We start from the raw sequence: 15,507 nt of genomic DNA on the forward strand, positions 1-15,507 counted from the left end.
ATGTATATATGTATACTTATACAACCTACATCTCAGAGATTTAAAAGGGCTAAGTATTTTATCTAATTCATTTCTGTTTCTATTTCGCCTCCTTCAAAGTCTGCAGTATTTCAGAATTGTCAGTGATAACTCTGAAAGAGGAATGGAATTATTTTCTGCGTATAACACAAACTGCCCTGGTTTCTGGGTCATGATTAATGAGGCACAAACATCAAAAAAGCTTTGCTCCAGATGGGTGTCCAAAAGTTCAAGTGCTTAGCAGAAGCTTGTCCAAAAATCTGCTGCAGAAGGCTGTTGGTGGGTTTTCTGTTTTTTTTTTTTTTTTTTTTTTTTTTGGGTATTTTGGCACCATTTTGCAATATATGTTTATCAATATTCCCCAGCTGATGCTGGAATGGATTAGTAATCACATTCAGCCCTTAGTTATAGCGCTATTTATAAATGAGTTTCAACAAAGACTACAGATTTTGTTAAAAATTTCTAAAGAGTAGAGTTTCCCAAAATTCCCTCTTCAGGTACTTTGTGAACTTTTCAGGAATTTCTTAATTTATGAACAAATATTTAACCACTCACATTTCTAGAGCTATTATTATTTTAGATCTCAATAGTATATAAAAGCTCAGCTGCCAGTGGAATTAGCTCATATGAAACTATCTTATTAGCTGCAATTAAGAGTTATAATAAGAGATATCCTGTCCCCTAAAGAGAACACAATCAACACAGACGGAGGCAGAGCAAATGAAAGTAGGAAAGAATTATTACTGTCCTGGTTACGAATCTGAATTTCCATGCTGTGGACAATCCCACAAGCCAGGAAAAAGGCTAAAGCATTAATATTCATTGTCAATACAAAAATTCTGAAAAGATTTGATGTGGTAATGCTGGAGCTTTTTGGTGTGACATTTTCAATTGAAACATTATGTTTTTATCATTACTGAAACATTACTGAAACTGTTTCAGCATATTGACCCATGTGAAAGGTTTTATTTTATATGTTTGCTATTAAGCACCATTTTCTTAGGCTAGCAAGGAGTCTTTGGCATTCAGTGAGGTCAAAATGTTAACAAAAACTTTGTTTGCTGTTATGCCACTTAACAGTGCAGCACAGTCTAAGGTTTCAAGATAGATAATGGTTTCCATATTTGTAAAAGCGTCTGCTAGCTATGCAGGGATAGTTTGTTTTTGATGCCTATTGTGGAAGACACAGGCCTAAATTGCAGTGAGCCAGATCCAAGAGGGACAGGACTGAATGACTTTCTGAAGTCCCCTCCAGGATATTTCCAGCTTGCTATTACTCCCATTTTATACCCATTGCAAAACCACCAATAAAATCTTTTGGACTTGTTATTAAAGCTAAAGAAGGAAATAAAAAAGAACAGTTTTAAAATATAAAAAGTAAAGTAATAAAAAAGGCTTTAATTTAACAATATTTCTATTTCCTCTTGAAATGTCAAGACCTTTTAAAGTGAACTTCTTCCATCATTTAATGGACTTTTAGATAGAATAAAAAAGGTAATGAAAGCCATTTTAGTGGAAAAGAGAAGAAAGCTGGTTGAGATGGGCTAAAAATATTGCTTTGCCTGTTATATTTGTTAGATTATGTTTCCTTAAAGATAATTAAAAATAAAGAAAGCATAAAAGAGTAAACAAAAGGCAAAGAGAAAATGTAAATATGGCTTTGATACTGACACTTTGGATGTGCTGACATTGAAACTAAGAGTCAGCCATGAGTTTCCCTCAACCAACCAGACCCAGCTCACAACCCACAGACCCAGGAGGGGGTCTGTGGTGCCCAGATGCTCAGTGGAGCTTCCCATGTTGAACTGGACAACTAAGGTTCTACATCTCAGATCTGGCTGGCTATGAGCTTTGAGGCAACCTGAAGAGTGGCCACAGGCATTTGTGGAAACAAGATAACTTAAAGCAGCAAGGGTAACTCTAGGAACCCAAACCTGACTTTCTTGAGGCATCGTCTTTTCTAGGTAAATCTTCCTAAATGTGGGTATATTTTCTATACTTGAACTCTCCTCTAGAGTAAGAAGATAGAATGAGTAAGGCATTATAAAAACTGGGAGTTCCACTCAGCATTAGCTTCCCCATCTTATTCCTAGATGTGTCTATGGAAATTACGTTTCATTCTAGAAATCCAACATTGCAAAAATCGGTTGAGTTAGAAAATTCTCAGTGTGTGAGTGACACAATCTCTAAAGGAGAAAAAAGGGAATGTGTTTTTTTCTAAGACATGAGGCAGTTAAGCACTGAGCCACTGGGGACCTCCTTCCACTTGGACATGTAGAAAAGAAGTTCACAGATGAATAGATATTAAGAAAGCAAAGAAAATTCAATGCATCAGCACATTGCAAATATTTGGACAGTGAAGTGAATGAAATGCCAGATGGAGGATTTATGACACTGTAAAAGATCTCCTATGGGAACCAGTAATCTTTTATCATCCAGAAAAAGTATGTTCTGGGTTTTTGTCCACTAATAAAAGTCCAGGTTGACCTGTCAGCTTATTTATATGTGTTTTACTAGAACATCTGGTTACCTCCATATGAGCAGGAAGCAAAGTCAGACTCATAAAGTTGTTGGCATTGATCATTCAGCCCTACTGCAAAGTTAAAGTGATGTAAAGCAGATGAAGTAATCTACCATATTTTATGGTGCACAAGTCTGATATACAGTGCAAGTCTGCCATAGGTTCTCTTGTTGCTACTGTGGCTTCTTTGCCTGCTGCTATCAAGGGCAGATTGCTGGTGGTGGTATCATCTCCGGTAGGAGTACCACACATGATCGTAGGTATTAAGGATATTTAGGATGCGCTCTTATTTTCCACTCCAGACCCAGGGAGAAGGGAGAGAGAATAAATCCTATATACTAAAATATACAGTAGGACTTGCAAGTACTATGCCAGCCCCTATACTGTCCAGCTCTGCTGTATTCTGCTTTAGAAAAAAGCAACAAGCACATTCTATGAATCTAACTAGTTGTGTAAGAGGAGAAAAAAGTGTCCTTAATCCCAGCAAGAAATTCTGTCACTTGTATTTTAAATGTTTATGAATACAGATGCAAAGGGTTGGGCCACTGGTCTCACCTGGGAGCAACTTCAGTTCTGTGAAATGATTCTTCTGCACACACCATTCGTTTGACCAAGCAACTCACTGCCTTTAAGATAGGAGAGGGCATTAAAAGGATTTATAGTTTCTTTTCTTTCTTTTCTTCTTTTTCTCTTCCTTTCCTGTCCTGTCCTGTCCTGTCCTGTCCTGTCCTGTCCTGTCCTGTCCTGTCCTATACAGTCCTATACAGTCCTATACAGTCCTATGGGCACTGAATCCAGCTCTGGATCCCTCCCCTGAAAAAAATAGTCCACGTTTCTGCAGAAAAGGAGAGCAATTCAGGTACGTGGACACAGATGTCTACTGCCACTTCAGACACCATTTTAGAGTACCTTGCCCAGCCTTGAGATGCTGCTTCAAAAATTCAGAAGACAAACAGGTCCTGTGTTGTGTCTGCTAGCCTCATGAACAGTCTTGGGTAGTCTCGTATGTCTAGAATACATTAGACACCAGTTATTCCTGAGATCTCTCTTATTGAGTTTAATAGGAGAAAAAAGTGCTTTTTTTTTGCCCAAAGGAAAAAGTGTGGCATAGCTGAGTTTCAGGTTTTAAAGCACTTCTCCCTCCATCCCTGATTCTAGCCATCTGAGGCCACTTAGGCCTCCTCTTCTTGACTCAGTTCCCCAGTATGGAACAGGGGATAATTTCCTGAGACTTTCTCTGTACAGAGTTACAATATCCCGAGGTAAAGACACTGTGTGTTATATGTTATTATTGTTTAACCTGAAGAATTGATCATTTTCTCTTCCACAGCTAAGTAAACCTTACAAATCTTTATCATGGAAAAAATTGTTATTTTTGTCTGTTTTGCTTGTTTGCTACTGTTTGCTGATGGATAACGTTGAGCTCAGAGTCTGATTTTATGAAGAACTGTGTTTTTTAATGCCAAGGCTAAATATGGTCTACCAAATTCTGTGTGACTACAAAGCTCTGATGACATGCACACTAAATAGTAGCTTCTAATCATTTCTGCTTCTGTCATGAGGCTGAAAACTGCAGGGTTTTAGTTACTCGGTAATGCATTGGCTGTTTCCAGAATTCCAGCTGGAATGGGTAAAACGAGTGCATCAAAACTGTCACAGAGTCATTTTGGATAACAAAGCAACACAGAAACGTTTTTGTGTGAAAATGAGGCAGACAAACTGGAGCATATGAGCAAAACAGGGAGAACTGAACACAGAGTCTCAGCCTTAATCACTCGCTAGAGCTAGCAAAGTGACAATTATTTGCAATAGGAAGCAAAGCTGCATAACGAACAGTTTGTCACATTTCAGTGAAAATCAGAGGAAAAGCCAATTTCTGAAAACAGTGTGCAAGTCCATAAAGCCATATTTATGTCCTTCATGAAAATACACATGTGCCTGGATGTGTCACGAGTTTAAAGTGAAAAAATGGTCACTGGGCATTGTGTATATCATGGGAGCTTTTTTCTCTTACTATGGAGGTGTGAGCATGCTGCTATTTTACTCTACCCTTGCCCCAGGGGAGTGTGTGGGGACAGCATACATGCTGAGCAGGGTTTGCTCACTGAGCAGACCAGCCACAGCCAAAATGCTCACTAAACATTTAAGCATTAATGAAGAATAATTCATTCTCTATTCTAGAGCCCTCGCTGGAGACCTGCTGTTAAGGGAATCACTTTGGGGTAGCCAATGCAACATGTTTTTTTAAATCTCAGAGTAGAACCTAGCTGACACATTTCATACCTCACAGAGGAACATCTAAAATGTGTATTAGCAAAACTTTTGAATAAAAGACCAATCTTTCTTGGCTGAGCTTCAGGTTTCTTTTCTCGGGGAGGGAGGGTAATAATAATGATGTTCATCTCTGGTGAGTTATTTCAAGATTAATGCAGAGAAGTTATTCAGCCACAGTTTAGCATTATTGACTGTGTCATTATATGAGGCATTGCTGGTTGACCATTATGTCTTGTTTGCAGTTTATAAAGATGCTGAACAGCGTGTGAAACCCAATAATGCAACAGCAGCAAATGTAAAGTAAACTTCCTGTATTTAATAGAAAGGAGGGGAAAAAAACTACCAAAAAAACAAAACAAAAAAAAGGAAAAAGAAATTAGGGCATGCTTTAATGGTTTTCTTTGGCTGCCTCCCTCGTTTTGCCTTGCCAGATCTGCTAAGTTGACAGAAACCTCCACAGTGACGTGGCTCCCTCCCAGGTGCCCCCTGCCCCAGCACTGCCAGCTGCCACTGTGGAGTCAGTGACAGGCTCTGATTTCTCTGTGAAAGCCGAGGGGCCAACTCACGGCTCCAAACCTCCCTTTTCCAGGTCACAGCATCTTTCAGGGATACAAATCCTCAGCTGGGATGTGGTAATTGATATTCCTGACAAGATCACAACTGCTGGGAATCAAAGACCACGGTTGTTTAGCAGCCGTTTTGCAAGAACAGACTTTCAAAGTACTCCAGTCTTCTCGTTAACTTTGCAGATAGCAGGCATCCTTACCTGTTTCATCTCCATTAGCTAGAAGCCTCAGTCACTGTAATTATGAAATGGCTATGCTGATTCAGATCACAATATCACCTCTTTTTGAGAGAATGTGTTACAAGGGAATCAATAGAAACTATATCTATATTGCTTTCTGTTTTGTAGCTCTTTATCCCAGTGCTTTGCTACATTTTGTACTTTGAATTCCTGAATTCCTGAGCAGCACGGTGTGCATTACCTCCTTAAGGAAGAAATGCACATCCAGGTTTCAGCAAAGAGTTTATAAGCTGGGAGGAAAGCACACGTATTATTTCAATTTAAAATGTTCTGCTCAAATTGGATCATTTAGAGCATTTATATTAGAACATGTGGCTCTTTTGTTTGGTCTCTTTCTAAAGGAATCCCCTGACTGATCCCAAATTGCAGTAGAATTTAGGGCAAGGCACAAAGAGACGATAGGTCATAGTTTCCAAATGTGCATTTGTTTTCCTGCTGCTTCTCATACATAAACATCTTCCCACTCTGCCCATACACAGACATGCTAATTTATCATTATTTGCTTCTAAAACTACCAGATTTGTCCTTTCACCTAGAATTGACAGAGTTCAAGTAAATCCATGTGCCAAAAATAAACAATGAGCTTTGGTTAAATTGGTAATTTTCCCGATCCAGCTATAAATCGCTATATCAATAATCAATGTTATAATTAGGCTGTATGTGTAGAGAAAGGGGATTTCTATTTAGACTGGTTTTCCATCATGAAATAATATACCACCATTACAGGTTTATCTAAATCTCTTCAAACTGAAGTGTGTTTTAGCAGAATCTCAGTCCTGCCTTATCTATTATTAATTTAAGGGAATTAATTCATGGATTCAAAAACAAATTTTAAAAATTTGATCTGGAAATCATGCAGAAGTTGAATACTTGGGAGGGCAGTAGTCAATTTTAATGGGTCAAATTAAATAGGGTCTGATGTCAGCTTTCGTAATGTGGGGAACTTATTTCACTTGACTTCACACATCCTAAAGTTTCACACTTGAGCAGTAAGGTAGTCATCAATGCTCTGTCAATAATCAGTGGACAGAGACGGACCTTCCAGAGAGCAATGCGTCCCTTTCCAAGGCACTAAGTTTTGGAAGCAGAGAGAAATCTCTTCTGAGTAATGTTTCAGTGAATATCTTATGCTTAAGGGAAGGAATGTGATTCAAATTACGATGCCGGTAGACACCATTAAACAGAGAAAAAAATCCCCTCCTATACTGATAACCTTTTTTTCTGTAGATATTCTCAAATCTTAAACTAGGAGTAACCCTGGGAGGAATATTGTGTTCTTTTGTCTGATTTAATTCGTCTGGTGGGTAAATATCTACCTGCATTCCTTTCCATGTAGCTGTGAATTTTGCATAAAGGAGGATGAAAGAATTACTTTATTTCAGTAACATTGTGCTCCTGTGCTAAACAATTTGAAAGAGAAAATAACATTGTTATAATAGGTAAATAAAGTAAGAAATAGTGTACCAGCTGCAGCTCTCCCTTCCCCTTCCCCCGCTCAATTGAAAAACACGAGACTATGAGAAGAAACAGCCTTTTTTTATTGTCTCCCAAAGGCAAAAAACTGAAAGTATGAAAGCTGTGTTTTGAGGGGAAAAAAATAGGTAGGTAGTATATATTATGAAAGAAATAAAAACATAACATCATCTTTTTCCAACCTTGAGTGTCTAAAAGGAGACTAAACCGCCGGATAACTCTCTCAGTAGGATACAGAAACATTTCCAGGTGCATCCATCCATGTGCATATCCTGGGCACAACCTACACCCGTTCTGAGGAAGGAAAATTGGGGCACACGGGCTCAAGAAGGCCACATTGGGGTGACAGGAGTCCTTCCAGCGGGGCCAGTGGAGGGCCAGGACTGCTGGAGATGCCGTGGCGTGTGCATGCCCTGCCCTGTGGACAGAATCGTGTTTTAGTAATCTCTCTTAGGCTTTCCTTGCCTGCAAATGACTGAACAAATCACACAGTTATGATTATGGGAAAAAACACCCCAAAGAAATAAAACCCAAGCAAAGCCTCAAAGCAAGCCAGGGACACCTGGTTTTCTCCTCTGGAAGTTTCTTGCACATCCCTTCTCCCTGACCTGTTCTTGGGGGTCTCTGAATCGGTGGTGGTAGCCATGGGCTTGCTTTCCCCCCTGAATATTCTGTCATTTTGACACAATCTAAAAGCCGAAACACTGACTGAAGAACGTTTAGCTGAGTTAGACTATAAGCAGCACTGGTCCTAAGAAAGTCATTCCTACTTGTACTTACCGAAGTTCACCTTTAGGTATTCTTTCATCAAGTTATGGCTTATACATCGTTATTGCACTCTCTGCTTGTTGTCTTCAGTTTATTGGCAGGAACAAAATAGATGCTTCTCTGCTCACTTGGCTAAAGTATTGGTTCTTTCCTCTTCTGTCTTTTGATGGGTTTGACTCCAATTGTGCCCATTTTTGAAAGCTGTGGCAGTCATCTGGTAGTAGTCCTTTAGGAAGGGTATCCTAGAAGCAAGAGAAAAGATCCAGGAGCTGGTGAATCCTAAGAATCCAGTATATTCTATTTACCCCGTGTCTTCTCTTCCCTTGCCCAGTTCTCTGAAGCACCTGTTTGCTTCTTTACTTGGTTGTTTTGTTTAATAATGCTTTCTAAAAATAAATAAGGGCCAGATAGTTATTTACATAAAAAACTCTCAAAGCCATCATGAATGATATGCAGAATTCAAACCTACTATAACGTTTCTTTACACTGTAAGGGCATCAGTGGAAGCAAGGACCTGACTCTCTGTATTTGCTGAAACCCACTAGTAGCAAAACACTTCCTGAAGCATTCATGGGCAACAATAAATACATATAAATATCGTTTACCCAGTTTTAATACGAACAACTGAGAGCTGATGCCTTTGTCTTTGCCCCAGCTGGAACACCCAACAGATGATACACTAACTCACCTTTTTAATTACCTTAACACAAATAACATGCGAAACCAAAACTTTGTAATGAGCTTAATGCTATTTATATTATACAGCATTTCAAGAAGAACATTAGGATAACTGAGATTACTGACTGCTGTGTCTTAGATGCACTCTCACTTTGTGTATGCTTGCATATAAACATGTACATTTTCAGTTAGGAGGTAAGAAATTCATTTATGCTTTTTCAAATGCTTCCACTAGAAAAAATAAAAAAAGCAAATTTAAAAAGCGAATTTAAAAAAGTGTTTATTTTGCCACTTTCTAACAGGAAAAAACAAACAAATCTGACTTACTAAGGTTTGTGTCACATGCTTGCTTTAAATTCTACAATAATGAAACAATATTTTAAATAAATAAGTATTTCTCAAAGAGTTCTCCAAGCACTTTGGTTAAGGTTCAGCAGTGTTACTCTGTGGTATGCATGTTGCTTACCAAAATTCAGTTTTGACTCTAGAACAAAGACCACAACAACTGAAAAAAATCTCTTAAAGACAATGAGGTCGAAATCTTCAGCCAGCCGACAAAGTGCTAAAAGATATTGCCAAAGATGCAAAAAGGCCTTCATGTGGACAAATGACAAACAACTTCCCCCCCACAGCAGATCAGGAGAATTGCATCTCCAAAAGGATTTCTGCAGCTCTGTCTCCCACCTACGTCTGGAGCTGGGCAGCCAACCATCCCACTCTGCAAAAAGTACACCGGTTATACACAGGATGCACGGTAAGTCCAGAGCAAGAGTGAGAGAAGGCTGTGTATTGGTAAGGGTGAGCTGCATCTAGTTTTTTGCCGAAAGCAGGTCAACTGCCCTTCCTGAGCTCCAAGAACTTGGTAGGAGAACAGGCGCATCAGAGCTCTAACTGCTGCCTAAGTGGCTCACAATGTGTTTTTATTTCAGATTGCCATGCACTGCAGAGATACTGCTACGGACTTTAAATATCTATCTCACATGGTGGGCGCAGTTTAGCTAAAATAGTATGGAACTCACCATAGACTGATTTAAATGAATTTCATTTATTAAATATTGAAGAGCAAATCGTAGTCTGAAAACAGTTACATGGAAGAAAACTGATGATAAAATTTCTTTGATATAGCTAGTAATGCCATGTCGTGTCAGTCCAATGGATTCAAACAGATGTTAAACAAGTTCAAAACAAAATGTGGCAGTTTTGAGCACTGAGGGCAATTTGGCCCAACGCATTTGTACTAGGAACATGGTAGATTATCCATTCCTTTATATCTGAGGACTGTATTGACATCTTTTCCTGTTCTTGGCCTTTAGTGACAAAGGCTCAAAAGAATGAAAAGTCCCTGACAAATAGAAATTTCCCTTTGTAAAGAAAATGCGCAAGAATAGTGGTCATTCCCTGAGATCCTGTCCCAGGAAAATGCAAACCCTGTAGTGAGGGATTTACCAGGGACAGGGGTGCAAAGAAAAGAGACGTTTTAGGTATTTCTCGTACTAGCGCATTCTGTATGTTTATATATAGAACAGACCATCACCCCAGGCTCTGTTTCTACAGTAGAAATGATGAATTTGATTCAGGAGCCACTTCATGAAATTCCTTGGCCATTTTTTTGCCGCAGGTCAAACTAGAGAACCATTATAGTCTTAAAATTGTGAGTTTATAGGCTCAATTATGATATTATGGTCTCATTATGGTCTCAAAATTATCCAAGCTTCTTAAGAGGCAGCACAAAGGTTAGTAAGACTAGAAAAGGAAATGACAGTCACAAAGCCAGAAGTTTCCTTGTTAAAACAGATTTTTGACTGCCTCCCTTTGTGTGGGGAGGGAAAGGGGGGCACTTCACAGTTCTCTTGAAAGGCAGCACAGCATTGAGTGAACTGAAAAATCTTTCAAGGACAGAAAAAGATGAGTAACTGGCCTATGAAGGACTTGTCTCTGTAAGATCCACAAGAGAAATGGGGTAAAGCTTCTCTAGGAAAAAAGCAAGTATCATTCTAAACATTTTCTTGCATTAAAAAAAAAAAAAAAGTCATTTTATTTTCCTGACCCTCTTCATCTGTGGTCTGTGTAGGTAAAATCATCTGATCTCAACCCTTTCTTTCCTCCCCTGTCAGCACTCAGGAAAGTGAATGGCATAGAGACAATATTGAGAGACTGATGGCAGTAGAGCACTGATCTGTTCTGCTTTACGGACAAGCTGTGATGATGGTAGAACAAAAACCACCCTCACTAAAACAAAAAGGATCTGACTGACAATACTTTCCCTAAAATATTAAAGTCCCTTTTCTCAAAACAGATCATAAACATTTTCCTGAGAAAGTGTTTACAAAAAATGCATTGCCCAAAATTTCTCAAAATTTTAACAAGGAGAAAAACTTCATGAAACAAAAAAGATAAACAGTAATCCAAACTCTTTCATGATTTATTTGCATTGCCATGGTGTCAGAAATACTCAAGAACCACAGGACATTGTACTAAATGATGAACTGAGTTGCTATTTTCAGAAATCACTAGTAATTTAAAATGCTAGAGTTCAGTTGTACTAGAGGGATCTGACTTTCAGAAAGGAGGGTGCTCAGCATTACCAAAACAAATCTCATTGAAGGTGTCACAAGCTAAAGCAACCGAATAATGAGGTTATTCCAAAATCACTAATGGCTTTTAGAAATATTAGCCTTGACGCATTCCCACAACCTCCCAAAGCATTCCACCCGTTGTTTTAGCATGCTGCAGTTTGGAGCAAGGATCTTGTCTTTGTTCCTGTTTGCAAGGCCTCGGCAAACAATCAATGCCATGCAAACAAATAAATAAAGAAATAAATAAAACATAGTATCTCTCTATCAAGAAAAGAGATTGAGTCTCAAGATAGATAGCTTAGAAGGTGTTATACTAAGTTTAAGATTGTTTCCCTGTCTGAAGTGACATTCAATAAAATATCAAAAAATATTGCAGCTTTTGCAGTTTGGCTGGCATTGCTTTTGGCCTGCTAAAACTTGTGTTTTTATTCACTACCTTGTCAGTCAGTCCTTGAGGGCCGAGAGATTTCTAACTTCTTCCTTGAAACATGTCATGATGGATAGAAGATGATTGTAGCCATTTGGGGGGAAATATGGAGGTGGAATCCTCCTCTTTATCAGCGACCTGAACTGAAGATAAATGGGTCAGTATAGAAATATACCTGCGCTCTCCTGTCCCCTAATAGCCTCCTTTGGAGCAAACTCCATATCCTTACACGGTAAGGCTGCCAGTCCTGTTAAGTACCTTAGCACAGTTCGAGCTGGGAGGGCAAGGATTTTGCAGAGTTTATTTGTCCATTTAACAGAATTCTGTTTTTATCGCCTGAATATCCCCCAGGAAAAGATTGCTTTCCTTAAGCTGATTGACAAACATGACACAACTTGTGGACACAAGAGGCCACATTTATGTTTTTCAGTTTAACAATACTAGGAAATGCTACCACTCTGAAACTCAGTCTCCCACTTCAAATTGTGGGAATCGTCCCTGGCACATTTTTTGCCTGGGTCAATTAACATCCTCCCAGACAATTCAGTGCCGGTGTTAGCACATGCCAGACACCATACACAACAGGAAATTTGGATGCAGCCATTCCTTTTCAGAGGTTAAGAAAGTTTAATACTATGGATATTGATGTGTCTGTGTCAAATGGCTTCAGTGCCTGGGAATGATTGTGAGCACATGGGTGTAATCTTAGAGTGACCTAATTTTGTTTCTTAGTCCCAAATAGGGAGTAACATTCAAAGAACTTCAGTAAGGTTAGAAAGGTATGCCCTCTGAAAATTGAAGATATTAGAAACATGAGTGTCCATTACCACCTGTTTCTATGCCTTCATTTGAATGCCATCTTTGATTCAGTGATCACACAGAACTGACTGCCCAGGACATCACATTTCATGATGCACCGATGAGGATTGCCACTCATTTAAATAGCCTTTGTCCAGTCCCAGTTCTAGAGAACTGTATATCCATTTAGGACTCTTTCCCTGTTCCTCAATGTACCCTGGAATAATCCGTTTTCCTTTCATCTTTATAGAGATTCCATTGTTTTGATGGATGATTTAGGAAAACTATACAAAATACCCCCTAAAACCTCCTGAAACTCCCCTAGAAGAGGACACCTTATATGTAAATGTACTCCAAATAACAAAAGTTAAAAATAATTGAGAAGAGTTTCTCAGAGTGAGATTGTTGGCCACCTCTCACTAACATACATATTGATACAGACCTACCTAAAAATGTGCCAAATATAGTATGACCTTATTTGCTATGACCCTTAGGAGTTCCATGTCAATTCATGTTAACTACACTCACATAGGAGGTAAAGGCTCCTCTGAACTTTTCCTTCTCTGCAAAAGGAAGACTTTCTCCATCCCGGTCTTGCCAAGCATTTGTAAATAACTGGATTTAGTCATCTAAGGAGGCCTTATCTTTGTCCCATTGGATTGCTTGCATGAGTAGGACTTCTTTGATCAATCCCTCAAAGTTCCAAAACACTCTATACTTTTCCTGGATTGTAAAGGAGCCTAAAGAGGCTCTTCTTCACATAGAAGCTGCTACTTTTCCTCCTGCTGTTGCTATCTGCTCAGTTCCTATGATTTCTAGGAGAAAACCACATGCGTAATCTCCTAAGCAGACTTCTAAAGAACTGAATTCTAAACTTACCTATCTGTATTAAAAGTGTTTGCACAATACGATTGTAACAGTAAGACTGATATAGCAGTGGTACATGATAAATAAGCGTATTGCTTCAACATTTATTTTACTGATATCACTGAATATACACATAATACACATGAAGGTAGAAAGATGTATGTCATATTGCTATCAAATGAATCAGAGTATTTAATGACAGAGAAAATATAGAAAGTCGTATTGTAGCTCATGGTTCATGTAATCAGGGTCATCCAGGCCCTCAAAGTCAAAGATTAAGCTTTTAAAACCACCATAAATGGGTCAGAAACCTTCAATTAGATGCACTAACTTCTTCAATAACATTTGAATGAAAAGTAAGTCTCATTTAATAGTGAAATAGAGGAAAGACAGTGACTGGTGTAATATAGTATAATAGTGAAATATAGGAAAGATAATGACTAGTGTAGTCATTAACTGAGAGCACTGAATAGCTTAGAGAGAGAAGGCAATGGCAATAAGAAATAGTATCTTACCTTCCTGCAGGGCTTTCCATCATATGATCTCAAAGCATCTTACAAAATAATAGCAGCGATTCGCATCACTTCTGGGAGGGAAGCTGCTATTACAGCACTATCTGATTATCTCATTCAACATTTAGAGCTCTCACGACCCGAGACACTGAAAAACCTGCTCACTGAATATTCCTAATATTCCCTCTGGCTAGCATCCTTGCTTTCTTCCTGTCAGGATACACTTGCCCAATTTTTCTCCAAGCTTTTCTCAACAAATAGGGAAGCTATAAACTTACTTTTAAAAGACGAAAGTTGAAATCCTCCGCTCATTTTATGGCCCCTTGGAGCCAGAGCTGAAACAACAAAAATCAGCTATCACAAAAGCTGAGATGCATCAGCAAGCAGAATCACTGAGGAAAAATAAACTGTTTTCAACTTGGGTGTATGTAAGTCTGAGCACCCAAACAAGATGAATGATATGGCCTTTTTTACCTTTGTTGGAAAATTCTGTTTTGGGGATCAAATTCTGCGAAATGCTGAATTGGGAAACAGTATAACTACCTGGGCAAAAAACCTTGATATACAACTGTTATGTAAACCCTAACTCAGGATGCTGGGTGAAAATACAGGCCCAGAGTAAGCTGCTCGTTACAATACTGTATTCAGATTGTATACTGCAACACTTAAGCTTTTCAAGTTTTACGGACAGTGTCTAGCCCAAGCAAGTGATTCAGATCACGTCTTACTCTGGAGGCACCTGAAATCAGTTGGCATCACCTTGTTGGACTGCCGAGCTCCCACAGCACTGACATGCACACTGCCACGTTCATCCAGGAAAGTGACCCAGTCTGAGCTGGGAGCTGCTTAAGTTCAGTGATAATTTATACGCTCCCCTTTTAGACAAGCTCAAAGGGATAAAGCGCAGTCAGTTTGAAAAAAGTTTCAACATTAGGTCTCAAGATCCACTGTCTGACCACGAATCTGTTTTTTTGCCCTGGAATAACAGATGCTAACATAGCTGAGACAAAATAACTAAATAATTGCAGAAGATATTTACATAAGTATCTTTTCCCAGCAGAAAACTAGGTAGTTTTATATTTGGAATTTTATATATTTATTTTTTCCAATTGGGGACTACACATTTTTAGTCCACAGAAGTTGACTACTTGACTAAGCATTCTTCCTTAATGAATTAACCTTATGGGTGCTTGATAATTTTACATTCAGAGTATTTCTATATCCATGTATGCAGACATTTACATATTCTAACACAGGGCTTTGAAAATATAAATATGGCAGACAGTGTTACATGGTTGTTGATAATGTATACAACTTAGCGATACTAGATCAATTCACATACAGTGCTCTTGGCAGATAAGATCCAATTTTAATCCCAAATCAATGGTGCATTAATTAGCAAGATGGTAAACAAAGGTTGCATCTAATATATCACTAGGGCTGCGTCTGTATGGGAGCTACAGGGTTGATTAACCCACTGATATTGCATCCCTCCGTGACTAAGGTCTTACCAGGATGCAGGCAAACCTGTTCCAGTATCTATGTTGTGAATGCAGTATAATTACTATGAGCGCAAGAAATGTCCTATGGCTTTTATAGGCAAATAAAACTATTTTTTTATAAATGCAGTGTCATGAATGTAGTTTATAACCTTAACACCAGTTAAACTAGGTTATAGAATTCATTACAAAATCAAAACAGCAGTGTATTTCTGTGTATTTCCCTATATACCTATAAAAAGAAGGCATCCAAAATGAGGGTGCATATCAGTATCATTCACACAAAAATTC

At 38.6% G+C, this 15,507-nt stretch overlaps 1 long non-coding RNA gene across 1 annotated transcript; it reads right to left on the minus strand.

Annotated features, from left to right (window-relative positions):
- Positions 1-7,274: 7,274 nt before the first annotated feature.
- Positions 7,275-11,677, minus strand: LOC112985113 (uncharacterized). The gene is made up of 3 exons (XR_003259665.2): positions 11,550-11,677; positions 7,872-8,101; positions 7,275-7,509 (listed from the first exon to the last, which is right to left on the minus strand). It is a non-coding gene; the product is annotated as an uncharacterized LOC112985113 (long non-coding RNA).
- Between the last annotated feature and the right edge of the window lie 3,830 nt (positions 11,678-15,507).

Source organism: Dromaius novaehollandiae, chromosome Z, assembly GCF_036370855.1.
Source record: "Dromaius novaehollandiae isolate bDroNov1 chromosome Z, bDroNov1.hap1, whole genome shotgun sequence".
Lineage (NCBI taxonomy): Eukaryota > Metazoa > Chordata > Aves > Casuariiformes > Dromaiidae > Dromaius > Dromaius novaehollandiae.